Source organism: Zonotrichia albicollis, chromosome W (genome assembly GCF_047830755.1).
Source record: "Zonotrichia albicollis isolate bZonAlb1 chromosome W, bZonAlb1.hap1, whole genome shotgun sequence".
In the NCBI taxonomy this organism is placed as follows: domain Eukaryota; kingdom Metazoa; phylum Chordata; class Aves; order Passeriformes; family Passerellidae; genus Zonotrichia; species Zonotrichia albicollis.
The window spans coordinates 17198225-17225174 of record NC_133859.1 but is presented as its reverse complement, the minus strand read 5'-3'; the positions used below and the strand labels follow the sequence as shown (position 1 = coordinate 17225174).

Sequence of the window (26950 nt, the reverse complement as noted above, 5' to 3'; positions counted from 1 at the left end):
AAGGGTTCGAGCTGACCGGATTGGACCCATACAAAGATCAGAGACCCACGGATTACTGCAGGTGACGCTGTTTTGTGGAGAAAAGAAGAAACCTCACAACTTTGTAAAAGTTGTAAAGCCCAGTATGCTTTTATTACGACGCGCGCCGGACGCAAGCCTGCCCAAAAAGGCATGCGTACCCCTGAAGACCTCAGGCCTCCTTTTATCCCCCTTCCAAATGCATATGCATACAGTTTCACAATAGGTTCATACATATTCATTCCGCGTGACATTTATCGCCAATTCTTCTCTATCAAAGGAATTTCTAGGTCGGGGGCAAATTGACCTCGTGGTCTTTTCTGTTTTTCTTTCTCTGTCTCCTTGTTGTCTCTGGAATGCGGCCTCTCCTTCAGCTTTGGCCTCACAGACTTTTCACCTCTCTTAGACACTTCACCTAATTCAGAATGGGTCTCTACTCGGTCTCATTCCCCTCTTTCCTAGGAGATAAGTAAATTCTTTTACTTAATGAAAACCTTCACGACAATAAGTGTCTTTTAATGTTTCACTATGTACGTTTGACAAAGAGGTTAGTACAGCTATTCGTTGTAGTATCTACAGTTCCAAATTAACAATGTAATAGATAATCCTAAGCTTATCCCAACTAATATTAGTAAAACTACAATGGGGTGGCACAACTTATTAAAGATTCCATTTGCAGTTGGTGACCACCCAAAGATCACATCCCACCAGTGATGATCCATATTTTGTTTTATTCTTTGTAGAACCCTGGTTATCTCCTTTGTATCGTGTTGGACAGTAATTAAGGTTTTCTTTCCACTTTCTTGGATTTCCTTCAAGATTTCCAATAGGTCTTGGTGCTTAATTAATTGTTTTACCAATGTAAGGTTCGCCCCAATAGGGGTAGGTGGTAGTCTGTGATACATTGTGTAATTGGCTGTAATCAGTTGGTGGGATGTTATTGGTACCAAATACGAAAAATCACACCCGATAATCTTAACAAAATTACAAATAGAGAAGTTAGAATGATTTCTACTAGACAGAATAACATCATTGCTATCAATTTTTACTGCAGCACAGGCAGTCCTCAGACACACACACCCTTTTCCAGTATATACGAGCACAGTTTTCTGGTCAGTGACTGGATGAATTTCAAAGTGACAAATACTCTGTTCAGTGTCCAAACACACATCCTGAGCATTAATAGTATTGCTTTCACAAATGAATCCCATCTGTTCTCTAGTAATGCAGGATTCTAAGTTTACTGTCTGCCACTTTCCATTCATCTTTCGTGCCCACACTCTATGTTCTGAAGGATAGAGTATTGTTTTTTCATGGTTTAATCCTAGGGCAATGATGGGATGGATAACATAAACAGTGGCATTACATATGGTAAGCACAAAGGCAGTTGCTACATTAGAAACAGGATCATAGGTGAAATTCACCATAGTCCACCAAGATTGAAACTTCCTTTCAAAATCAATTGCATTATCCCACACAATCTTCCAAATTTCAGCTGGAAAATTACCTTCATCCCCTTCCCGTATGATCAGAGCTGCTGTTGCCTGCACCCATAACTGTGCTTGTGTACAACTGAAAGCTAAAGACACATTATCTTGAACTGTACTAAGTGCTTCTACTATTGGCTTGTGGTCTTGGTCCCCGGCCGTTTCCCACTTTGACAGTACTTTTGAAATCTGCCACTGGCTAGTTCCTAATGCCAATAGAGATGACTGTAAGGGTTGCTTCAATTTTGTTAGGCTACCTGCTGCAGTGGCCAGTTTATTCATCAGTATTTCCGAATCAATTCCATTCAAAAATCCTAATCCTGTCCCTAATATGCCAGTTAGATCCTTTCTTGTTCTGCTCCTGAGGTATGCCTGTTTTTGTAACCATGTTGTCCAGCCCTCGAAAGAAGTTTTTAGGAAGGAGGAGCAGGCTGGTTGGATTTTTGAGATGTTAATTTGCATTATCAACTCCACACGTTTGAGAGACCATTCTGGATTGAATAATAGTTGTTGCTCACCCACATTCCTTACTACGTAGGGGCCTATTCCATACACCTCAGGTTCAAGTTTGGGTTGAGTCTGAACTATTTGAGTCTTGGTGTGGGCTGTATAGGGTCCTGCTGTGGTAAAAGGTGTAGTGTCTATTTTGAATTTAAATGAAAGCCCGATATCTTCCTGTGCCCAAAGGCAAGTTATTTCTACAGGCTGTATTAAGGTGAAATTACACCAGCAGTCTGATTCATTTAGGCTACCACAGATTTCCTGGTGTTCATATACACCAGGAGAGGTTGAGACACTAATTTCATTTGGTCTCTCATAAGCCGTCCCATTTATCATCCGGCACCCTACCTTGATTTCTTCTCCTCTAATCCCTTGAAGTGTCCACAGTTTCTGTTCCTGCCATTCCTGCTCCTCATATACCTGATCTCCATGAATTACCACAGTGGATAGGTTTAAATCCTTTACCTCAGAAGGTTTTCCCATGGATCCAGTATACTGATTAAACGCCAGGGACAAAGGCCATTCAGCATTGCTCTGAATAAAGGTACTCTCAAGTTCTAAAACTTCAGTTATGATTACACACAAAACAATTCTACAAACTAAAATATGAGCTACTCCCGACCGCAATATACTCATTTTGCCCGAGTAAGTTTTAATCTCAGTTCATTGTCTCCTGGCGTCACTCCTCAAGGGGTTTCTGGGCCTTCTTCACCCGAGAGTGATGAATCCAGGCGTTCTGCTCCTTGATTTTGATTGCAGTGAAGGTGGTGAGAAGCACTTGGAACGGTCCCTCCCACTGTGGTTCCAAGGTCTTTTCTGTAAGAGACTTAACATATACGTAATCTCCGGGTTGTATGTTATGTATTGGCCCATCTAACTCCCGGCTCCGAGTTCCAGCCACATGTTTCTCAATTTCCTTGAGCTGTTTGTTTAAGGCCACCATGTAGGTGGCTAGTGTTACCTCTCCAATGAGGGTGGACATTCCCTTTTGTATTCCATATGGTCTTCCATAGAGTATTTCAAAAGGGCTCAACTTTTCTTTAGCTTGAGGTTTCGTTCGAATTCGCAATAGTGCTAGTGGAAGAGCTTGGGGCCAGGGTAGATTAGCTTCCTGCCCCAGTCTTATGATTTGCTGTTTAATCAAATGATTCATTTTCTCCACCTGGCCGCTTGATTGGGGGCGGTATGGGGTGTGAAGTTCCCAGTCTATGCCCAGGTGGCTACTAAACTGTTGCACTATTTTGGAAATGAAATGTGATCCTCTATCTGAGGATATTGTGGCTGGAACTCTGAAGCGCGGTATTATTTCTTGTAATAATACTCTGGTGTGGTGGTTTGACCAGGAAGAAGTGGGAATTCTGGGATGCTGTGGTCAAACCAATGGATGTTCGAGAGTTTGATACTGGCACCTGGTGTAGCCAGTGGGGTTTGGACACACCTCCGAGAATACACAGGGGTTAAAAAGCAGAGCTCTGGCCCTGGCAGGCTCTCTTGGGACGTCGAGGAGAAGAGGTCGGATCTCCCTCCCCTGTCCAGCCGCTGCTGCTGGGCGGGGGAGGGGCAGCCATGCGGTAGGCCCGGGGCCTACGACAGAGATGGGGGTGAGAAGGCCCTCGAGGATGGAAGGGTGGAGGAGCCCCAAGAGACATCGGGCAGACATTCCCCCCCTCCCCAGGAGGGAGAGAGGAGAGCCGGCGACACCGAATGTGATAGCAGCCGGCCCAGGAGGAGAAAGAGGGGGGGGAGGGAAGAGTGCCTGGCCGGAGCGGCAGCGTGTGTGGGAGTGCCGCAGCTCCGGGACAGACAGAGACTGAAAGTTTTAACCCCTTTCTTTCATGATTGGGGCCTTGCAAAAATGCTAATCCTCCTCGAAGCTGAATAAGAAGGGAGATAGGAGATGAGATGAGACAAGGACCTGGCCTGAAGGACGTAGAGAAGACTGGCTGAGTGAAGAGAGAGATGCTTGGAGTGGCCTTTTGGCTGGACTTTTCTTGTGGCCATAGACTCAGTTTGTTCCTGTGACACAGAGACTGCACTTAGGGGGAGGCAGTGCCTCAGAACCAGGAGGGTTCATTGTGGGGACCCCCCGGCCCCAGGGGGTTGGAAAAATATGGGGGGGACAGATGTCCCAAAGCAGAGACTGTGCCTTTTTGGAGTGAGACAAGGCATCCTTGAAAGACAACCCTAAAAGCAGTTCTAGTCCATGCACAGTGGTGAGAGCACTGGGCATGGAAGGAAGATGTCACAAGCGGCAAAAGGACTTTTTCCGGGCGGTGCCGAGTGACATGGAAGCACACGAGGTTTCAGTGTGTTTCCAGGGGAAGCCTATGGAACAAGAAGGACTCCTCTCCTCTTCATGAACTGAAGTTTGAGTATACTAAAGTGTGGTGCCAGGCTGGGCAGTTGGTGATTTGGGAGAATGTATCGAATTGGGAAATTCAGGTAGTGGGGAGGAGGAAAGTGGTTTTTTTGTAAGGCTTTCAATTTTTTTTTTTCTTTTCCTTATAGTTTTCCCTATTTTCCTGTAGTTTAGGTAATAAAGTGTTCTTTATGCTTAAGCTGGAGCCTGTTTTGCTTATTCCTGGTCACATCTCACAGCAGACACCAGGGTGAGGGCATTTTCATGGGGGCACTGGCTCTGTGCCAGGCTCAAACCATGACATCTGGTCACTTCTCTACCTTTGACAGTTCTGGTGGGGAACGCTTCTGGCCACCCTTGTCGCAGACATTTCTTCATAGAAATCCTTTCTTTGGGATTTCTCCTTCTTCTGGGAAGCAAAGGGCCCCAGAAGAAGAATGTAAACAATTGTTATCAGCTGTTGTGAAATGTAGCAGGTGTCCCTGTGATTGGCTCATCTTCCTTGTGTACCATTAAAGGCCAATCACAGGAGCAGCTCAGGGACAGATTCCCTGGGCAAAGAACTTCGTTATTCATTCTTGCTATTCTATTCTTGGCATAGCTGCTCTCTGCAACCTCTCGTCTTATTCTTTTTAGTATAGTTATAATGTATGATATATCTTATATCAATAAATCAGCCTTCTGATCAAGAAACAAGATTCTCGTCCTTCTCTCACCACAGTGACCGTCTAAGGTCGCTGTAATATCTGGTGACCCCTCGTGTCAGGGCAAAAATTAATTTGATAAAGACCAGAGGAGCAAAATTGCTGCACTGGGTAAAATCCTGTATGTGTAGCATGTGATGGTTGCTTTGAAGTGACCACAGAAGTGGATTCAAGCCAGGAGCTGAAGAACTGAAGATCCTGATTTGGACAGAGTTCACAGCCAAGGCTGACCACAAAGAGAACCTTCTTCTGGAACACCTTCAGGAAGATGTTCGCAGAGCTGGCCAGAGCAAGCTGGACATTTTCACAAGGTAATTTTGTCTTTTCCCTTCCTGATGACCCAGCCCTTCGTAGTTGTTGGCGGTTGGTATGGCGAACACATGCCTTGGAAGAAGAGGTTCAGTTCTCCCCTTCAGAGGAGAAACTTATTGCCCTCTGGCAAAAATGGTGTAGAGAAGATGGGATTTTTCTGTCAGCAACAGATCTCTATGAGTTCTTTCGATGGGCAAAGCTTTTTCGGTTCTTTACTGATGTCCTGTACGCCTTGGATGTTTTTGTCTGGGAGTGCATGAACTCCATTTTTCAGTTTGTCTGGGGCCAGGAACGTGTTTTGCCTTTTATCTACCCAGCATTTCTAAAGCTCTTCCCAGTTTTGAAACGGAGAGCAGCTATTTTTCGATGGATTTCTAACTGTTATGGACAGGCTCCGTTTCCACCGTCCCCGGTGGGAGAAGACCCGACGGGGGATGAGTGGGGGCTTCCCAGCCCCCTGTCCTCAGCGGGAGAAGACCCGGCGGGGGATGAGTGGGGGCTGCCCGGCCCCCCCTGCTTCGCGGCGGGGGGGGGCGAAACTGCGCCGAGCGAAGAAGTTTTTTTTACTCTTTCCCCGGAGCCTGCGCAGACGGAACCTTCCCCCCCCCCTCCTTCTCTCCCTCCGGGGGGATGGGAAACTGCGCTGAGCGAAGAAGTTTTTTTTACTCTTTCTCCGGAGCCTGCGCAGACGGAACCTTCTCCCCCCCCTCCTTCTCTCTCTCCGGGGGGATGGGAATGGGCGGTCCCGCTCGAACCAGTGCCGTTGGTGCCGCCCCTGCCAGCGCTGCGTCCGCCTTCAAGACCCGCCTCACCAGCGCGGCCGCCACTCCAGGCGATCCCGTCTCCGCCTCTCCAGGCGGTCCCGCCCACGGCTTCACAGGCCTCCCCGGCCCTGCCAGCGCCTGCGTCTGAGAATGCAGAAGAGACACTTCCTGTGGCTGCTGAGTTGCTAAGCGACGACGACGCGTCTCCAGCTTCCGGCTCAGCGGGGGAGTTGTTCTCTCCGGCCCCTCCGGCCCCTCTGCCGCTTCCATCGGCTTCCTCGCCACCTCAAGCCGAGACGGTCCCTGTTCAGGATGGTGCTGGAGACGGCGCCGAACCTGCGGGACCCTCGGAACAACCCGCGGCCGCTCCTACATCCAGCGGGATTCCTTCCCCGGTTCCGGCTTCCCCCCCGCTGCCTGCACAGGCTGCCCCAGCAGTCCTGCCGTTGTCGGAGGCTGTGTCCTCCGTGTCGGCGTCAGAGACTGCCCTGGAACCGGCGGCTTGTTCGAGCTCGGACCATCCCGGACCGGTTGCTGTAGCAGCGGCCCCGGCGGCTGGCCTCCCCTTCCGTGGAGCGGGGGCTGCCCGCCAGCTGACTGGGGGGACAGCCCGTCTCCCTGCTTTTAAGATCAGCATTCTCGGCGGGTTCGGGGGTGGTTTTTCGGGGATTGTCCCATGGAGGCTGCCATCTCTGCCGCCTCTCTTGCGCCCTAGTGGCGGGGGGCAGGTGCATCCCGAGAGCTCTGCCTCTGATCTCCAGCCCGGAGGGGGTGGGGATGAAACCATGGGGCAGATGAGAGACAAACCTGCTGCGTTTGCAGTGCAGAGGGAGAGGGCACAGATGGAGGAGACCATAGCTGGTTTGCTGTGGGGAACAAACATGTCCAGACCCCAGGTGAGATTTCTGGGGAAGGCTTCTATTTCCCTGCTGCTGGCATGCCTCAGTGGTTATGGGGAAAGGAAGCGTGTCCCCACTCGTGCTGCCATTGTACTGGCAGCAGGGTGCAGGCCTGTGGGAATGCAGGGCCTGCCTCATGGGTTTGGCCTGGGCCGTTGGGCTCAGGAAGTTTTTGGGCCAGGGCCAGCATTTGGCCTCTTGGTGTTTCTGGGGGTTGAGGTTTCTCCTACCGGTCCTGGTCCCCCTTTGTGGGCCAGTTTTGGGGTTCCTGGTCCATCATGGGCCAGGGCCCCCAGGGCCTTTCCTTCTCTGGCACTGCTCTGTTTTGCTGCTGCTCTTTTCTTTTTCGATCACAAAAAAAAAAAAAAAAAAAAAAAAAAAAAAAAAAATTAAATAAAAAAGATTGAAAACAATGGGCAGCAGCTCTGAAGCACTGAAGCATTGAAGGGCCAGAAAAGGACATTCTAAAGTTGTTCAAATTGTTTGAAATTGTTTGAAATAGTTGTAAGATTGTCAATATGTTTTTGATAACTGTTGATGGGACTTTTGCAGCAAGTCTGTTTTCAGGACCGAAAAGGATTCTCAGATATCCAAGAGAAACAACTTCAGCTCTTGGACTGTTCCTGAAACCCAGCTGCTTGGACTTGAATTCTCTTTGCATTGTTTTTTGCATTTTTTTAGATTGTAGGATTGTTTTAGTGATTTATTAGTATTGTATATTTTACAGTTGAAGAAATCTCCTGTTCATTTCACATCAGCATTTTTCTTTTAATTTATACAATTTAGAAGGGTGAGATGTCGCAGACATTTCTTCATAGAAATCCTTTCTTTGGGATTTCTCCTTCTTCTGGGAAGCAAAGGGCCCCAGAAGAAGAATGTAAACAATTGTTATCAGCTGTTGTGAAATGTAGCAGGTGTCCCTGTGATTGGCTCATCTTCCTTGTGTACCATTAAAGGCCAATCACAGGAGCAGCTCAGGGACAGATTCCCTGGGCAAAGAACTTCGTTATTCATTCTTGCTATTCTATTCTTGGCATAGCTGCTCTCTGCAACCTCTCGTCTTATTCTTTTTAGTATAGTTATAATGTATGATATATCTTATATCAATAAATCAGCCTTCTGATCAAGAAACAAGATTCTCGTCCTTCTCTCACCACAGTGACCGTCTAAGGTCGCTGTAATACACCCTGAAAATGTATCTGTCAATACCAGCAAATATCGATACCCCCCTTTCCTTGGGAGTTCTGAAAAGTCAATTTGCCACTGTTGTCCAGGCCCATGGCCTCTCCTAATCTGACCGAGTTTCGGTCTGGGGGTATTTTTGGGGTTAGTCTGGAGGCAAAGATCACACTGTCGGGTCACCTGAGAAATAGGGGCATATAAATTCCTAGCAACAATTCTTTCAATCAGGTATGTGTATAGGGCATTTACTCCCCAGTGCGTTTTCTGGTGTTCTTCCCTTACTAGTGACCACAATAAATAGGAAGGGATTACCAGTTTCTTTTCAATGGTAGCCCACCCTTCTTGGTTATACGTCCCTTTTTGATCTTCAATTAATTTCCTATCTCTCTTGTTGTATTCTGGCTTACCTTCAAGGGAGATTTGTCCATCTGGAATAAGGACTCCTTCAGTAGCTACCTCACCTTTTGCTGCTTCTTTTGCCTCTCTATCCGCCAGCTCATTTCCTTATTCCAATTCTGAGCTCACTTTTTGGTGTGCCTTAATGTGCATAATTGCTACCTTTTCAGGCAGCTGAACTGCTTCCAGCAGCTGGATTAGCTCTAGTGCATGTTTGATGTTCTTTCCCTGTGAGGTCAGCAGTCCCCTCTCCTTCCAGATGGCCCCATGTGCATGTACAACTCCAAATGCATACCTCGAGTCTGTGTAGATGTTTATTCTCCTCCCTTTTGCCCTTTCCAAGGCACAGGTCAGGGCAATTATCTCAGCCTTCTGCGTGGCGGTACCTGTTGGTAAGGGTCCAGACTCGATTACCTCTCTGCAGGTGGTCACTGCATACCCAGCATGTCGCTTCCCATTGGCAACATAGCTGCTCCCGTCAGTGAACCAGGTCTCTGCATCATCCAGAGGGGTATCCTTTAAGTCTAGGCGGCTGGAGTAGGTAGCTTCAATGGTCTCCAGGCAATCACGGTGTACTGCTTCTCCTTGATTTCCACTGAGAAAGGAAGCTGGGTTGACAATATTAGTCACCACGATCTCTACATCATCTTGCTCTACCATGATGGCCTGGTATTTCATAAACCTCTGTGGTGAAAGCCAGTGGCCACCCTTCGCTTCCAGTACTGCGGATACTGTGTGGGACACTAGCACAGTCAATTTTTGTCCCAGGGTAAACTTGCGTGCCTCTGGAATATTCAGCACAACTGCTGCTACAGCTCTGAGGCAACCTGGCCATCCTTTGGCTGTTGCATCTAGCTGCTTAGAGAAGTAAGCAACTACCCTCCGGTATGGACCCAAGTCCTGAGCCAGTATTCCCAGGGCAATTCCCTGTTTCTCATGGGAAAATAGGAAGAATGGTTTACTCACATATGGAAGTCCCAAAGCTGGAGCTGACATGAGAGCATCCTTTAGCTGGTGAAAGGCCCGTGTTGCTTCTTTTGTCCACTGGAGATCTCTGCTTCCATCGGCAATAAGAGCCTAGAGGGGTCTGACGAGCAGTCCATAATTGTAAACCCACAGCCGGTACCATCCTGCCGTGCCTAAGAAGGTTCGGAGCTCTTTTATTGTCTGGGGTTTTGGGGTTTGGCATATGGTTTCCTTGCGAGCCTGCCCTAAAGTCCGCTGCCCAGCACTCACCTCGTACCCCAGGTAGATAACTTTCTGTTTTACTACCTGTGCCTTTTTCTTTGATACTCTGTATCCTTGGAGTCCTAGGAAATTCAAAAGGCCTACCGTCCAGGCCACACATGCTTCCCGCGTCCGAGTGGCCATTAGAAGGTCATCCACATACTGCAAAATCCTCCCTCCTTCATGTGGAGCTTCCCAGGACTCCAGATCCTTTGCAAGTTGCTCCTCGAACAAAGTAGGGGAATTTTTCCAGCCTTGGAGTAGTCTGGTCCATGTGAGCTGGGTTTTGCGCCCACTTTTAGGGCTTTCCCATTCGAATGCAAAGATTTTTTGGCTGGCTTCATGGATGGGGAGGCAAAAGAAGGCATCCTTTAGATCTAAAACAGTAAACCAGGTTAGCTCAGGTGTTAGGCAAGTTAATAAAGTGTATGGATTGGCTACCACCGGATACAGATCTTCTGTTATTTTACTGACAGCCCTCAAATCCTGTACTATCCGGTATGACCCATCAGATTTCCGAACAGGTAAAATGGGAGTATTGAAATCAGATTGGCATTCTTTCAGTAATCCTAACCACAGAAAATTTTCGATTATTGGGCTGATTCCTTCCCTATCCTCTTTCTTTAGGGGGTACTGCTTGATTCTCACTGGTTGCACTCCCTCCTTGAGTTTGATTACTATGGGGGAGGCATTTTTCGCCCTCCCTGGCACATCAGAGGCCCACACCCCAGGAAATACCTGACCTAGTATTTCTTCATCAGTTTCTTCCTTAATGCCAATAGCTGTCAGAGTTAAACTTAATACCTCTATGTACTTTTGATCATTCACCTCCAGAGTAATTTCCCCATTTTTGAATGTAATGGTTGCTTGTAATTGTTCCAATAAATCTCTCCCTAAAAGTGCCCTTGGTGAATTAGGCATGTACAAGAATTTATGAATACCCCATTGTTTTCCCAATTTATACCTCAAAGGTTTACAAAAATATGCCCTTTCAGACTGGCCAGTTGCCCCTTGCACTACAACATAATCATTTTCCACAGGCACTAAAGCTTTATTTAAGACTGAATATGTAGCTCCCGTGTCAACCAAAAATTCCACCCTTTTCCCTTCTTCCCCCAGCCTCATTGTTATAACCAGTGGATCCGCTGGGGCAGAATCCCCCGGTCCTCCTCAGTTGTTTTGTACGTGTGCAGCCATCTGTTGGTCACTCCTTCTTCGTTCTGGGCATTGGCCTTTCCAGTGACCAATTCTTTTGCAGATTGCACACTGGTTCCTGCCCAGCCGAGGTGGTCCTTGTCTCGGTGGTCCCTGTCTCGGTGGTCCCTGGTGGTATTTCCTCTGCCTTTCCTCCTGTACCACTGCCACCAACCTTTTCATTCCTTGTTTATATCCTTCCTCCCGGTTACTAAATACTCTCCAGGCTTCCTCTAACAAGGCTTCAAGATTTCTCCCATCTGGTCCCCGAATTTTCTGAAGTTTACGCCTGATATCTCCAGCAGACTGACCCAAAAATGAAATAACTAGTTGATTTGTCCCTATCTCAGACTCCGGATCTAATGATGTATGACGATGCATAGTATCCCTTAAACGCTCTAGAAATTCAGATGGAGTCTCAGAAGGCCCCTGCTTAAGGGAATATAAGGCAGACCAGTTTATGGTTTTTGGAATAGCTCTTTCTACCCCTGTTGCTATCCACTCTTGATACTCTGCTAATTTCTTTACCTCTGCCGACACATTAGGATCCCATTCTGGGTCTTGGAGGGGGAAATGTTCTTTAACATCTAGCTGTGTGGCCTTACAGTAATCCTCTGCCAAATTCCCTGCTGTCTTTAAGATCAGCTGTTGCTCTGTTTCAGTGAAAGCACCTAGTAGTAGCTGGATGTCAGCCCAGTCTGGATTGTGTTGTTTGATAACATATCGTAGGCATTTGGCAGTGAGTATCGGGTCAACACGATAATTCCTCGCAATCCTTTCCCATGCTTCTAAATCAAGGGTGGTAAATGGCACTTTAATCATTAATTTGGCCCCTTCTGGTCCCACTGCCTGTCGCAGAGGGGCCTGTAGCACTACTTGCCTCCTAGTTCTAGATGCAACTGGACTCCCACGGGTGGGGTGGGTTCTAGTAGATGTGCCTTCCCCACCTGAGTCCTCCACCTTTTTGGGGAAGTTCCCTTCCTCCTCATCCTCAGTTTCAGCCTCAACCTCCCGAACCTCCCCCCCTCGAGGAGGAGCTTTCACCCACTCAAATGTGTCCCGTTCTTGCTCCTCAGAACGATAGACCTTATCTGATCTCATACACCGTTGTCCTATACTGCATGCTGAACAACAGCGTTTGATTTGCCCTCTCTTTGCCTTGTTATCTTTTTCAAGGGCCAAGACCAGTGGGTCTGAGGGTGATTTAATCCCACAGTCCTTTTGCCACTCTTGGTGATTTCTTAAAACAAAAAACATATCAGCATACGAGACCTCATCCCATTTACCTTCCCATCTTAAAAACAACATTAACTGCAGTAAGGTATCATAATCTAGGGTTCCAGTGGGCGGCCACTTTGCTCCATCCTCTAACCTGTATAAGGGCCATCAGCATGTGCAATACTGGATTAGATCCTTTTTATTCTCAGAGCCCCCCCGGCTAGTGACTTCCTTCCAGTGGGCCAAGATGCACCCTAAGGGGCTGGCCCGTGGAACTTCCTTGCTCTGGTTAGTTCCCATTATTTCCTTCTTGCCCTATCTCGCTTCCACCCAAACCTCTTTTCACAGGACTTCACAGTAGCTTCCCAGTCCTCCTCCCACACACTCCAAGTGGCAGGTATCAGATGCGATTTCCCACACATAAGTTTTAAGATCTTAGACTCTGAATCAGCTTGATCAGAAACCTCTAATCTGCACTTGGGGCACGTGCCCTGTTGCTTGTTAGAACAGCAGTACCAGCGTTTCCCACAAACTATGCACTGTAATAATACCCACGCAGCGTGCCAGCCTCTTGATGCACCAAAGGCTACTCGAAATTTCCCGCAAAGGCAAGCTATTCCATTTATTACAGGGAGCTCTAAATCCTCTACGGCAAGCTGTTCCCAGTCCAGACTTACAAGAGTGCCAGCTGAAGTCCGGTAGAGTCCCTCTAAATGAACTCGTTCGTCTCCCCTATCTATCCAATAATTCACCGGATTCACAAACTCCCAAGGGTCGAGTCCAAACCACTGAGGCAGAGGAACCCCTCGGGTTTGTCTAGCCACGGTGAAAGCATGCACAACCTACACCACAATTTACCACCTTTACTCAATAAACGCCCTTACCCACGCTTTTCCGCAGTTTACTCTGTTTTCTCTGTCGGGCGCTCCCCGCCCCCACGGCCTGCCCCGGCCGGTGTTTACTCAGCCTCCCCAGCGGCGGGTAGGACTTCCCCCCCCCCCGCACAGTAGAGCACTATGGATCTACTCTCTTTTATACACCATACACTTTATACACTTGCACAATTACAAATACAGTGCGCTGATCACACAATGCAACATACAGCAACACAGTGTCCGGACACCACTCACACACACAAACAAAGAAAACACACACGGGTCCAGCTCTGCCCTATCAGAACAATGAACCCCAATACACGCATACACGGGTTCACCCAGCTCACCCCCAGAGCCACTAGCGGTTCCGCTCTATCAGAACGATGAACCCTGTCTCTAATACAGCTGCTCTATCAGCTGAACCCAGACGTCTCTGGGTGGTTTACTCCCTTGCTCTCCTTCCTCCCCCCCGGGGGCCCCTCAGTACATACCGTATCTTCCTCCGCAGGCCAGCAGGTCCTTGTCTGTCCCAGCAGGTGGCAAGTCAAGACGAGCGGAGCCTCCTCCAGGAAAATCCGGGGGCGCGCCCAGGAGTCCGTCGGTCCCCCCCCTGCCCCTGCGGGGACAGAGACGGAGACGGAAAGTATCTTTTTTCCCCTGCCTGGCTCGCCAAGAATGTTTTGGGGAGAAAAGAAGAAACCTCACAACTTTGTAAAAGTTGTAAAGCCCGGTATGCTTTTATTACGACGCGCGCCGGACGCAAGCCTCCCCCAAAGGCATGCGTACCCCTGAAGACCTCAGGCCTCCTTTTATCCCCCTTCCAAATGCATATGCATACAGTTTCACAATAGGTTCATACATATTCATTCCGCGTGACACTTAGCGCCAGTTCTTCTTTATCAAATGAATTTCTAGGTCGGGAGCAAATTGACCTCGTGGTCTTTTCTGTTTTTCTTTCTCTGTCTCCTTGTTGTCTCTGGAATGCGGCCTCTCCTTCAGCTTTGGCCTCACAGACTTTTCACCTCTCCTAGACACTTCACCTAATTCAGAATGGGTCTCTACTCTGTCTCACAGTGGCCAAAAGATCAGTAAGCATTCACAAGGCAGCAAGGTCAGAAAGTTAACCCTAAGGAAGACTGCTTTATCCCATATGACTGCTGAGACCCCCCGAGATGACCACCAGAGACAACTGCTCAGACGAAAAGGACTGATAGGATGATTAGTATCTGAAGCAGAGAGGGAAGAGATCCAGGAAATGATCTATTGTGAAACTTGATGCATATGTAAGATTCTAGGGGATAAAAGAAAGCGTGAGTGAAGAGGGGGCACACATGACTTGTGGAGATATCCTGCATGCATCCAGCCAAATAAAATCATACCTAGTTTAAAACTCATTTTCTCTTTGAGTTTTAGAGTCTCTCTACATGTCAAGGGGGGCTGGCAGGCTGCCTGGGGAGAGGGGAAAGGGGCTCAGCCAGTGGCCAGGCCGCCCAGCCTGGCCTGGCCAAGACAGGGGCTGGGGCCTGCCATCTCCTCGCTGACTGGAAAAGATAAAATTCCCAGGTTTTTCCATCTTTTACATGTGTCTTTCACAGAGACGTATCCAGTTTCTCAGTGGTTCAACAGACTGTTAATTACACAGAAAGCTTTGTGTCATTTCCCCAAATTCCTCCCATGTCAAACTACAACAGTTGGGATACCATGCAATAAACATATGATGAAGACCTCTACCAAACTATCAGCACCTATCATCTGGACCAAACTGTTAAAAATAGGTTAGAAACTGTTGTAAAATAGTTTATAATTGTTAAGCATGTACTGTTAGTTTAGTTGTTATATTGTAAAAGGGGTTAAATGGGTAGTTATGAGAAATATGGTACTCAACATACCATAATACACCTATGCAAAGTGCACCACTCCCCAAAGCAAAATGAGCCAACCTGGACAGAACTGTAATGGGCCAATCAAGCGCCTGAAACCTTCATGTAAATGAAGGATCCAAACAGAAACCAATCCAAAGGGACAAAAAACAGGATAAAAAGGGGCATCTGACCCAGTGAATCTGCTGCTCCACCTAGAATATCAGGGACATCGCTGCTGAAAAAGACACAGTTCCAGCACTGCAGCATCCTCAACAGGAATGCTCCTGCTTGGCCCGCAAGCCCCCATGCTTTCAGAACTCAGTACATCCCTCTGGGTGTCCAGAGTTGCCAAGGACCCCATCAGGGGCCTCGGAGACCCTGGCATGCTGCCCAGAACACCTGGGGATTTGATTTTGACCCTTGGAACAAGTTGCCAGCTTTGTATGAGGATGTGAAAGTCGCTGAGGTTTGAATAGTGTAATAACAAAATGACCACAGAGTGAAAATGTAGATTTTAGGATTTTTGGTATGGGGGTTATGGGGACAAGATGAAGGAATCAGGGCGTGTCTAGCCTTTCTTTCTTCTTCTTCTTGTTCTCGACTTTCTGCTGTGATGTTGGCACTTTGGGATCGGTTTAGAGTAGAAGTCCACTGTCTAACATAGGTGATAGGTATTGGGAATTAAGTGTAAATATGATATACGTAGTTTGTAGTATAAAAGGACAACACCGCCTCAGGGGCGGTCAGAGTGCCTGTGGCTGCCTTGCTGAGCAGATCTCAGCTGGGCAGAAAGAAAATTTTATAGATAAGAATTAATAAACAACCTCAAGACTGAATAGTGAAGAGTCCAGACTCGTTCTTCAGTCATGCGGGCCGAAGCAGAGACATTCTACGCATCTCAGGGAAGCAATTATCAACAGCAACCCGAGATTTGGCATCTGTTGGCTGGGCATGTTCCAGGAGGGCACTGATAAGCCTTTTGGGAAGCAGCCAGAACAGCCCGAGAAGCAGCAGCCATTTTCAAGACCATCACACTCTCAAGACCATCCAGAGAGCTTCTGCCAAAGAGACTTGTAGCAGACCAGTCCGGAGCGGACCCAGAAAGCGCTCCTGGATCCACTCTCCTGTGAACTGCTGGCCGGTGACAAGGACCTTCGGACAGGTCTGACGACTTGGATTTGGTAAGAAGGTCAAAATTAAGAACATGGGGGAGCATGTTACCAGGAACAGTTAAGGATTTTGTCAGCCTTACAAGGCATGACAGAGGCACATCCGATGGAAATTTCAAAGAAAGAACTTAGAGATCTTTTGTTATGGGTACGCTGTAATTATCCGTACTCAGAGACACATCTTTTGTTTGAAGTGGGATTCTGGCAAGAAATCAACAGACATCTTTATCATTCAGCCACAAGAAAAGATGAAACTGCTATGAAACTTTTATCCCCTGCATGGGTGATGCTGGAAGCAACCTCAGCAAAATCTGTGAAGGTTGCCAAACAGCAGGTTATTAGAACTCCCACAGGGGCAGAGGGAGGGGAGCAAAGCCAGAGGCAGAGGGCGGCTCTAGTTCCAATTGTCCCAGGGGAAACAGAAATAGCTCCCATAGAAGGGGAGCAGGAGGGAACTTCATCACCTCTGATTCCCCCATCACCCCGAAAGTCCACGGGACCTCCAAAGCATCCGAAAACCCCAGATACTTCAGGGTCAGGCTCAGACTCAGACACCCTCTCACTCCCAGGAGAGCTCAGGGTTGAAATTTCCCCAAGCGAATTCGAGAAAAAATGTCTGCAACAGGGAAGAGACCTATTAGCACAATGGGGCACGAAGCTGGAGGTGGATTTTTAGTGGAGGTCACTGCGGCACTCACCACACTGAAGTTAACCTGGGAGACAGATGATCCAGTTTGTGTGGATCAGTGGCCCCTTGAGCGAAAAAAAGTTGAGTGCATTGAAAAACCTGGTCCAAGAACAACTGCAAAAGGGACACATCAAGCCAACAAACAGTCCATGGAACTCTCCAGTGTTCGTCATCCGAAAGAAAGCATCAGGCACATGGAGACCGTTGCACAACCTCAGGAAGATCAACTAAGTCCTCGAAGACATGGGACCACTTCAACTGGGACTTCCTTCAGTCTCAATGATTCCCAGAGATTGGCCACTTGTGGTCATTGACCTCAAGGACTGTTTCTTCAGCATTCCGCTTCATCCAGATGATGCTCCAAGACTTGCCTTCTCCGTTCCAAGCATCAACAAGGAAACACCTCTGCAGCGGTACCATTGGGTGGTTCTTCCACAAGGACTCAAAAACTCGCCAACTATCTGCCAATGGTGTCGCAGACATCTTTTCATGAAAAATCCTTTCCTTAGGATTTTTCCTCCTGAGAAGCTGAGAGGCCTCAGGAACAAAATGTAAACAATGGTTATCTGCTGCTGTGGAATGCAACAGGTGGACTTTTGGCCCATGTTGGTTTGTTTGTAATTAATGGCCAATCACAGTCAGCTGGCTCAGACTCTCTGTCTGAGACAGAAGCTTTGTTATCATTCCTTTCTATTCTTAGCAAGCCTTCTGATGAAACCTTTTCTTCTATTCTTTCAGTATAGTTTTAATATAATATATATCATAAAATAATAAATCAAGCCTTCTGAAACATGGAGTCAGATCCTTCGTCTCTTCCCTCATCCAAGAACCCCTGTTAACACCATCACAAATGGTACATGGCGCAAGCCTTGTCACCAGTGCAGAAGACATTTCCGAAGGCAAAAATCATTTATTACATGGATGATTTGCTCATTGCTGGCGAGGCAACCACCCAAGTAGAAAAAGAGACCCACCCACACCTGCAGTAGGGTCTTATACCCGAGGGGATGGGGGCGGGGAAAGAGGACCAGGGCCAATGGGATACCATTGGGGAGGGGCGAGAGGAGGGGCCACCTGTGGGACAGACCACCAGGGGATATGAAAAGGGATGCATGGGGGAGAGACCATGTGATGAGAAAGGGGGAATAATCTACATGACATACCATACTCAGTACAAACTTCCCATCACCCAGTGCAAACAACAACTAAATAAACTATTTAGTGCAATACAACACCTCCACCTTTTCTTTTAACTAAAATTAGAAGGAAATGCGTCGGACTATTTCTGCTGCAGATTATGAATTTTTTCCCCACTCATGGTTTGCAGGCCTGCCAATTTGCTTTAGTTCCACAAACTCTGAGCAGTTGACTTCAGCGGTACTGGAGACTAAACCGTTGATAGCCTTTAAAAGTATGCGACGTAGAATCCCAAATGCTAACATGACTAGGAAAATAACAACAAAAAAACAACAAAATTGTCCTAATTATCGAAGTCCACCATCCTGAGAGTCCCCAGTCCTTGAACAGTCCACTGAACCAGTCCTCGGATTCCTGCTTGACTTGTCTGATCAGGCTTTTTACTTATCGGAGAGCCGCATGGACGTTGGGTGCTTTTGATGTTAGGTTCATGCAGCACAGTGCTTCAGATTCCTGGCACTCGTGTCCATGCAGCAGCAGGAGGAAATCTATGGCCGTACGATTTTGGAGTGTGGCCTGCCTGGTAATTTCCTCATCCTCTAGGAGGGAGCTGATGGCCGTGGATGTCAAGTTTGCCTCTTTGACTACCCAGCACTCCAGGTGGCCCAATTCACCTAGCGCTTTGGCTGCTGCAACCCATGGAAGGAACAGGGATACAGCAACTCTTTTTGACTTGGCCCAATGACATATTTCTGCATCACAATTTGGGTCCAAATTGTCTACGCTTCTCTTATGAATTTTGCTGACCAAATTGTTCTTTTGAGTCCCTTCACCAATCATGGTTTGGTTGGGTGCCAACAGGGACAGCCGCCCGATGGTACATGGCCCTCCTACAAGCCGAGAAGAGATTCCTGCCCATGCCCGATCCCCACAAATTAAAAACAAACCTTTAGGGAGGCTTTTGGGATGTGAATGGTACGGATTGTCTGCTGCAACATGGCTTAAAACCTTACACCACCTTTTGGCAGTGATTTCCTCTCAATACTGTTTAATGTTGTTAAAAGGTTTGGTGTTGGAAAGTGGGATAAAGAAGAAGTGTATGCAGTATGGTGCAGGGAAGGAGCCCAACAGCTCTAACTCTTGAGGCTCCTGAGCAGCTCTGGGTAACTTTGGAAGCCACTCCTCTATGGGGTTTTTGATCATTACAGCTCGCTGGTGACAGATATTGTGTGGTTGTGTGTGATTTGGTTTGGGACTTGGGTGAGGTATAGGCGTATCTAATTTGTCTGTGAACTCTCCAGCTTGCAATGGAATCCCTACCAGGCAGGTAGACATTGGGTCTTTTGCTGCTGCTGGGGACAAGTATATATTTTCCTGTTGGAGCGTCTGTGCCAGGGTCACCCAGAGGTTTTGGCAGAGCTGTGTAACGATCCAGGCAGATGTCAGACTGCTCAGCGCGAACAGGATGACAACTCGGACAGGGCTCATCGTGAGGTTAGGTGGGAGGTAGATTTTCTTTTCTACAAAAGAAAACAAACTTTTTTTAAAAAACACATACAAGTTCATGGGCCTGCCAGAATGCAGCTAACTCATTTAGGAATATTCTTCCTCCTTTTGCCCACGGCATCTTCTCTTGGAGGCAACAGCTGCTTGCTTCTTATCCCTGTCTGCTGGAGGTGGATTTTTGAGGATAAAAGGTTTTACCCACTTTTGGGGTATTCATCAAGGGCCTGAGGGGGTGGATACACCGGCATAACCACGCCCCCAGGTGACAAGCTCATAAGGACCCTTGGTTTCCCAAGTTTCTGGGTCCTTAATGAGAACTGGTGGACGCTGTGACAACTTAAACCAATTGTTATTATTGAAATTATGTATTACTGGAGGATTCATGTTTTCAAATTAACAATTCAGAAAATTAATGGTAAACAAGGCTTTGCAGAGCTTTTGTTGTTGAGTCATCCACGCTGCAGAGTTGCCCTGCCTAGCCAGGACTTCTTTGAGTGTATGATAGGCACGCTCGATCACAGCTTGACCTGTGGGGGAGTGGAGAATGCCTGTCTTATGCTCCACTCCCCACTGCTGGACAAACTCTAGGAACTCCTTGGAGGCATACGCTGGGCCATTGTTGGTCTTAATTTCCCTAGGGACCCCCAATACTGAAAAGGCTTGCAGAAAGTGTTGTTTAGCATGTGCAGCCCTTTCTCCTGCGTGGGCAGAGGCATAAACCGCACCTGAGTATGTGTCTATGCTGACATGTACATATTTCATGCGGCCAAGACTAGGACTGTGTGTGATGTCTGTCTGCCACACCTCGCAGCTCCCAAGGCCTTGGGAGTTAACCCCAACACCCAGGGATGGCACTGCCTGAAGTTGGCAATAGGGACAGGTGGCCACAATGGCTTGAGCCTGACTGTGTGTTAACTGGAACTAATGGATTAGACATGGAACATTTTGATGGTATTGTTGGTGACTTAGCTTTGCCTGTTGAAAGATGTCTGGAAGGCGTGCCATTTCTGCTGGGGTGACAAGGGAATCTGCTTTGCGATTACCTTCTGCAATCTTGACTGGCAAATTGGTGTGTGACCTCACGTGCATCACATAGAAAGGGTGCTCCCACTGCGAAACCAAATGAATTAGTTTTGAGAGCAACCTGTGGAGATGTCCATCCTCGATGTCTTTGAGAACTGCCTGCTCCGCCCTGGACACTACTCCCACCACATAGGCTGAATCGGTGACCAAATTAATTTGCTCTGAAAACTTCTCAAAGGCTCTTGCGACTGCGGCTAGTTCAGCGATCTGGGGTGACCCCTCCACAAACTCAACATCAGCTGCCCAATGCTGGGTCTGGGGATTTCTCCAACTCATCACCAACTTGTGGGATGCTCTGGATGCATCAGCGAACACTGTAAGCGCCTTGAGTGGCCTACGACTCCTTTTCTCAGGAGCAATGAGGTGGAATTCCTCACTGAACAGCTTGTGTGACGGGGCTTGGACTGATATCTGTCCACTGTAGCTGTCCAGGGATAGCTGGAGACTGGCATTGCTCTGGAGCAAGTCATCGAACCTTTGTTTGGTCAACCTCTCGGGAGAGCTCTTTCCCTCCTTAGCAAGGTGGACTGGAAGGTGAATACACTGAAAGTCACAACTGGCCAGCTCACACAATCTTAACTTGGCCTTCCAGATCAGCTGAGCTATCAGCTCCTGTAGCTGTGTGATGGTTTTGGATCACTGATAGGGGGGGAAAACCCACTCTATGATTAGAAGTGGATCTTTTTGTCCTTCAAACCACTGGAATATCAACCCGTGTGTGTGTGGTAACTTGCCCAAAACAATGAATTCGAAAGGCAGCTCGGGCTTATAACGATGAGCCTGCCTCTCGGCCAAAGCCTTCTGCACTTTTTGGAGGGCGGTTTTTTCCTCTGGGGTCAGTTCCCTGGGAGAGGCTAGCTCTCTCCCTTCAGTAAATTGAGAAGGGGAGTTAGGTCCCTGTTGGTGAGACCCGGCCAAGGCCTGACCCAGTTCAAAGACCCACACAAGGAAAGGAGATCTGCTAGGGTTTTGGGATCACTCTTAATTTCCAATTTTTGCGGAACAATGGTCTGCACAGTGATTTGCAAGCCCAGGTAATTCCAAGGTGGCATTCTCTGAACCTTGTCTTCCTGCAGTTGGAATCCAGCAGAGGTTAGAAATTTAACCACTAGGTCAAGTGTGTCTTGGAGTATTATGTCATCGGGGGCACACACAAGCACATCATCCATGTAGTGTAGGATGATTGCCTCTTTTTTCTGGGCACGCACTGGGGACAGCAATGAAGCCACGTACCACTGGCAGATGGATGGACTGCATTTCATCCCCTGTGGCAGTACTTTCATTGGGGCTTTTCGATTGGTGGTAGGAACCGAGAAGGCAAACCGTGGTGCATCCTCCGGGTGTAGGGGAATATGGAAGAAACAGTCCTTGATGTCTAGGACAGCCAATTGCCAATTTTGGGGGAGCACCATTGGGGAGGGCATCCCTGGCTGGAGAGACCCCATGTCCACAATTTTGTTTATTTCTCTTAAATCATGGAGGAGCCGCCACTTATCCTTCCCTGGCTTATTTATTACAAAGACCGGGGAATTCCAGCAGCTAGATGTCTCTTCAATGTGTCCTTTAGCCAATTGTTCTTCTACAAGCTAATTGAGCGCCTCTATCTTTTCATGACTGAGTGGCCACTTTTTTACCCAGACTGGATCATTTTTCAGCCATGTTAACTTGTGGACGAGGCACTCAACAGTGGCCGCTTCTAGAAATCCTGGGGTGTCTTAGGGATGACCAATTTGAACCCCCCACTGGGACATGGTGTCTCTACCCCACAAGGGAGCTTTGCAATTAGTAACAAATGGACGGACACTGGCCAATTTTCCATCTGGTCCCTCAATTTGCACGATACTCTTTGATATCTTTGCCAATGTGAATCCTCCTACACCTTGGATTTGACCAGCCACAGGCTGAAAATCCCAATGGGACGGCCACAACCTTTCAGGTATGATTGTCACATCTGCCCCTGGGTCAAGTAATCCTTCCACATGGAGATGTTCTGTTCCATGCATTAGGTTGCATCCCATAATGGGTTTGTCCTCGCCAACCACTTCTGCCCAGTATACACCTGGTGCCTTGTCGTCTATTGAAATTTCTGCTGGAACAGGAATGGCCTGGGCAAGGATTCTCCCCTTGGCAAAATAAAAGGGTGGCTGTGGACAGCGCACCAGGAGAATGAGGTTAGGTATGTCCCCTTTCATGGTCATGGGAGCCACTTCAATCTCCATGGGTGTGTGTGCAGTGTCCCCAATAACAAAGTACTCACTGTCCAATCTTGTGCAATCTTTTGTGAAGTTCTGCAAGTCCTCTGGCAGGTCCACTCCAATGACCGTCCACTGGATAGACCTGAAAGCAAAAACTTTGGTGGCCACAAGCTTGAAACACTTGTGAGACTACCAGATTTTATCCTGTAAATGGTTATTTTGTGTTCCCACACCCCGCTTCCCTTCCTCCCCCTTTTAAGTTTTGAGGGAGGTTTTCCCCTCAGGGAAGCCCGCTGCATTTATGTTGTGGCGTGGGGCGGGTTCGCGCTGGCATCAGCGTTTTTTGGTGTGAAGGGTGTCTTTTGTTGCTGGCTTTGAGGGCAGTCCTGGGCAAAGTGTACTGGTTTATTGCATATGAAGCATATGACATGTTAAAATTGTTCTGGTGACATCTGTTGCCTCCTGACTCCTGGAGATACAGCTGCCACCGTGTCACAGACATCTTTTGTGAAAAATCCTTTCTTTAGGATTTTTCTCCCTTCTGAGAAATGTAAACAATGGTTATCTGCTGCTGTGGAATGCAACAGGTGGGTCCGTGATTGGTCTCCTGTGGATGTTTGGATTTACTGACCACTCACGGCAGAGCTGGGTCTCACTCTCTGCTGAGACACAGACCTTTGTTATTCATTCCTTTTCTATTCTTAGCTTAGCTAGCCTTCTGAGAACTTTCCTTCTATTTCTTTTTAGTATAGTCATAATGTAATATATATCATAAAATAATAAATCAAGCCTTCTGAACATGAGGTCAACATTCTCATTTCTCTCTTCACCCTGAAAACCCTTGTGACCACTGTCACAATTGGTGAACCCTGAGTGAGAAGGACAAAATCATCAATTGGTGACCCCTCGTCTGAAGAGCAAATCACTTGGAGGGGCCCCCAGAGGATCATCTGCTGCACTGGGTAAACCCCGAATGTGTGACATTGATGGTTGCCTCACAAGTGACCACAGAAGTGGATTCTAGCCAGGAGCTGAAGAATTGAAGATCCTTATTTGGACAGAATTCACAGCAAGGCTGACCACAAAGAGAACCTTTTGAAAAGCCTCCAGAAAGATGGCTAGAAAGCTCAGCACCATGCAGATGGCCAGAGCATGCTGGACTCTTTCAAAAGGTACTGTTGGCTTTTCCCTTCCTGAAAATGCGGCCCTTCATAGTTTTTGGCTGCTGATGTGGAGGACTTCTGCCATAGAGGGGGAGGTTCATTTCTCCCCTTCAGAGGAGAAACTTATTGCCCTCTGGCAAAAATGGGGTGAAGAGGACGGATTTTGCGTGTTGGAGACAGATTTCTATGAGTTTTTTCAATGGGCAAAGCTCTTTGGGTTTTTCACGGATGTGCTGTATGCACTCGATGTGTTCGTATGGGGGTGCATGGACTCCATTTTCCAATTCGTTTTGAACTGTGGGTTTGGATATCCCCGGATTTATCCAGCATTTTGGATGCTCTTTCCAGTTTTGAAACGGAGAGCAGCTGTTTTTCCCTGGATTGCTAACTGCAACGGGCTCGCCCCATTTCCCCCAACTCCAGCAGGAGAAGATCCTTTGGAGGGGGATGATCTGTTGCTTCGCAGCTGTTGGAGAATTTTGCTCAGACATGGCTTGAAGGAAAAGAAGCCATGAAAATATACAGCTGATGGAAAAGTAAAAGGCAGCTGTAAGCAGCAGTTCCCAAGCCTGTTTCTGTAAATAACTAGGTTCTCAGGCACATTTTTATAAACAGCAGGGTTCTCAGGCAGTCTTCTCATAACAGGTAAACATTCTATCTTTGGCTGTTTTGGAAAAGTAAAAGTAAGAGACATGGAAGTTTTGAGAACCATTCATATCAGGGTGAGAACACAAATCTTGGTTTCAATAACAAACCAGAGGTATTGAAAACAAAAGGAGGGGTTAATGTGTAATCTGTGACCAATGATGAGCTCGGGTTTTGCAATATGTATGAACTTAATTAACACCATTATAAAAATGTGCATGGTTGATCAATAAATCGGAGTTCGATGCTCATCAATCGGATGGGTCGTCTCCCTTCACGTTCTACATCCAGCCCCCCTGCATCCTGGTGGGGGGGCGAAGTTTCGCCCAGACCCGCAGGTTTTTTTACTGTGTCTTCAGAGCATGCTCAGATGGGGCTGTCTTTCTCCCCCCCTTCTCTCTCTCCGGGGAGTGCTAAGTGGGCTGAGCTGCCCCTGGCAGCCCTGTAGGCCCCGCCCTGGCTGGACTCCTAGACCCCACCCCGCTCAGAGATGGGGGCAGCACCGCTCTCCAAGGCCCCCCTGCCTGACGAGCCGGTGGGGCTGCCTCCCAGACCCCCCCTATGGCCACCTCCCAAACCCGCCCCGTGGCTCCACCGGCTTCCCCACCTGCGTCTGAGAGCTCAGAAACACCGCTCCCTGCGGCTGCGCCTGTGTTGCTGGGCAATGGAGATCCGGAGCCACTTCCGCCGCTTCCTGTGGCTGAGCTGCTGTTGCTAGGCAACGACAACGCGGCTGCTGCATCCAGCTCAGCGGAGGACGCCCCCTCTCTGGCCTGGCCGCCTCCGCAGCCAACCCCAGAGCCAGGGGCAGGGGGCGCTGCCGACCCTGTGCCGTGCCTGCTGCCGCTCCTGGAGCCAAGCGACACAGCAGCGGCGTGTTCCCGTGTACCCTCACCACCTCAAACCGAGCCATTCCCTGTTCAGGATGAGCCTGAAAATGCCACTGAACCCACGGGACCCTCAGAGCAGCCCGCAGGGGCTCCTGCACCCAGCGTGATTCCCCCCCTGAGTTTTTCGGGCTGTTGCGGGGCTGCCCCTGTGGGGGGAGCTAGGACAGGGGAAGAGGGCGTCAGCCTCTCCTTCCATGGAGGAGGCGTGGCTCGCCAGCTAGCTGTGGGTGCAGCCCGTCTGCCTGCGTTCAAAATCAGTGTTCTGGGCGAGTTGGGGGGCATTTGGTCAGCTGCTTTCCCTTGAGGGGTGCCAATCTCTCTGCCGCCCCTCGTGCGCCCCAGCAGCGAGGGGCAGGTGGGTCCCGAGAGTTCTGCCTTTGGTCCCCAGCCCAGAGGGGGTGGTCCCATGAGGCAGATGGGAGACACACCTGTTGCATTTGCATTGCAGAGGCAGAGGGCACAGCGGGAAGCGATCATGGCTTGCTTGCTGTGGGGAAGAAACATTCCTAGACCCGAGATGAGGGCTCTTGGGACTGCTTCTATTTCCCTGCTGCTGGCATGCCTTGGTGATTTTGGGGAAAAGAAGTGTCTCACCCCCAGTTCTGCCATTGTACTGGCAGCAGGGTGCAGGCCTGTGGCAAGGCAGAGCCTGCCTCGTGGCTTGGGCCTGGGCTGTTGGGCTCGGGTCCCTGGGCCAGGGCCACCTCCCGGCCTCCTGATGAGTTTGGGGGTTTTGCTTCCCCCTACCAGTCCTGGCCCACCATTCTTTGGGCGAGATCTGGGGTTCCTGGTCCCTCCACATGGGCCAGGGCCCCGCAGGGCCTTTCTCTGGCTGCTCTGCTGCTACTGCTCTTTTTGATCACAATAAAAAAAAAAAAAAAAAAATAATTAAATAAAAAGAGTTGAAAGAGCTGGCAGCAGCTCTGAAGCATTGAAGGGCCAAAAATTAGCTTCAGCCCAAAGTTGTTCAATAAAGGGCTGTGGCCAGGACATTCCAGAAGTTGTCTCAAATTGTTTGAAATTGTTTGATGACTGTCAATGGACTTTTTATAACTATTGATGGATTTTTCTTTAGCAATTTGTTGTTTCAGGATTCTGCAAGCCTGTTTCAGGACAAAAAAGGAGTTTCAGAGATGTCAAAGAGGAACATCTTCAGTCCATGGACTTTTCCTGAAGCTCAGCTGCTTGGACTGAAACTTTCTTTGCATTGTTTTTGCATTTTCTTATATTGTAAGATTGTTTTAGTGATTTGATAGAATTGTATGTTCTACAGGTGAAGAAATTCCCTGCTCATTCCACACCAGCACTTGAGTGAGGTTTTGATTGGCAACAGATAACCTGTAAAGTGTTTGTTCTTTCCTCTGCATGTGCACAGCAGAGAAAATTGCAAACACTTTTCTTTTTAATTTAAAAAAATTAAAAGGGTGAAATGTCACAGACATATTTTGTGAAAAATTCTTTCTTTAGGATTTTTCT

At 48.1% G+C, this 26950-nt stretch overlaps 2 long non-coding RNA genes across 2 annotated transcripts; one reads left to right on the top strand and one right to left on the bottom strand.

Moving 5' to 3' along the window:
• Window positions 1-123: 123 nt before the first annotated feature.
• LOC141726854 (uncharacterized) lies at window positions 124-25684 on the bottom strand. The gene is made up of 4 exons (XR_012577816.1): window positions 25192-25684; window positions 22839-22918; window positions 13628-19512; window positions 124-2832 (listed from the first exon to the last, which is right to left on the bottom strand). It is a non-coding gene; the product is annotated as an uncharacterized LOC141726854 (long non-coding RNA).
• On the top strand, window positions 4727-6943 carry LOC141726855 (uncharacterized). Its single transcript, XR_012577817.1, has 2 exons — window positions 4727-5380; window positions 5773-6943. It is a non-coding gene; the product is annotated as an uncharacterized LOC141726855 (long non-coding RNA).
• Window positions 25685-26950: the final 1266 nt, after the last annotated feature.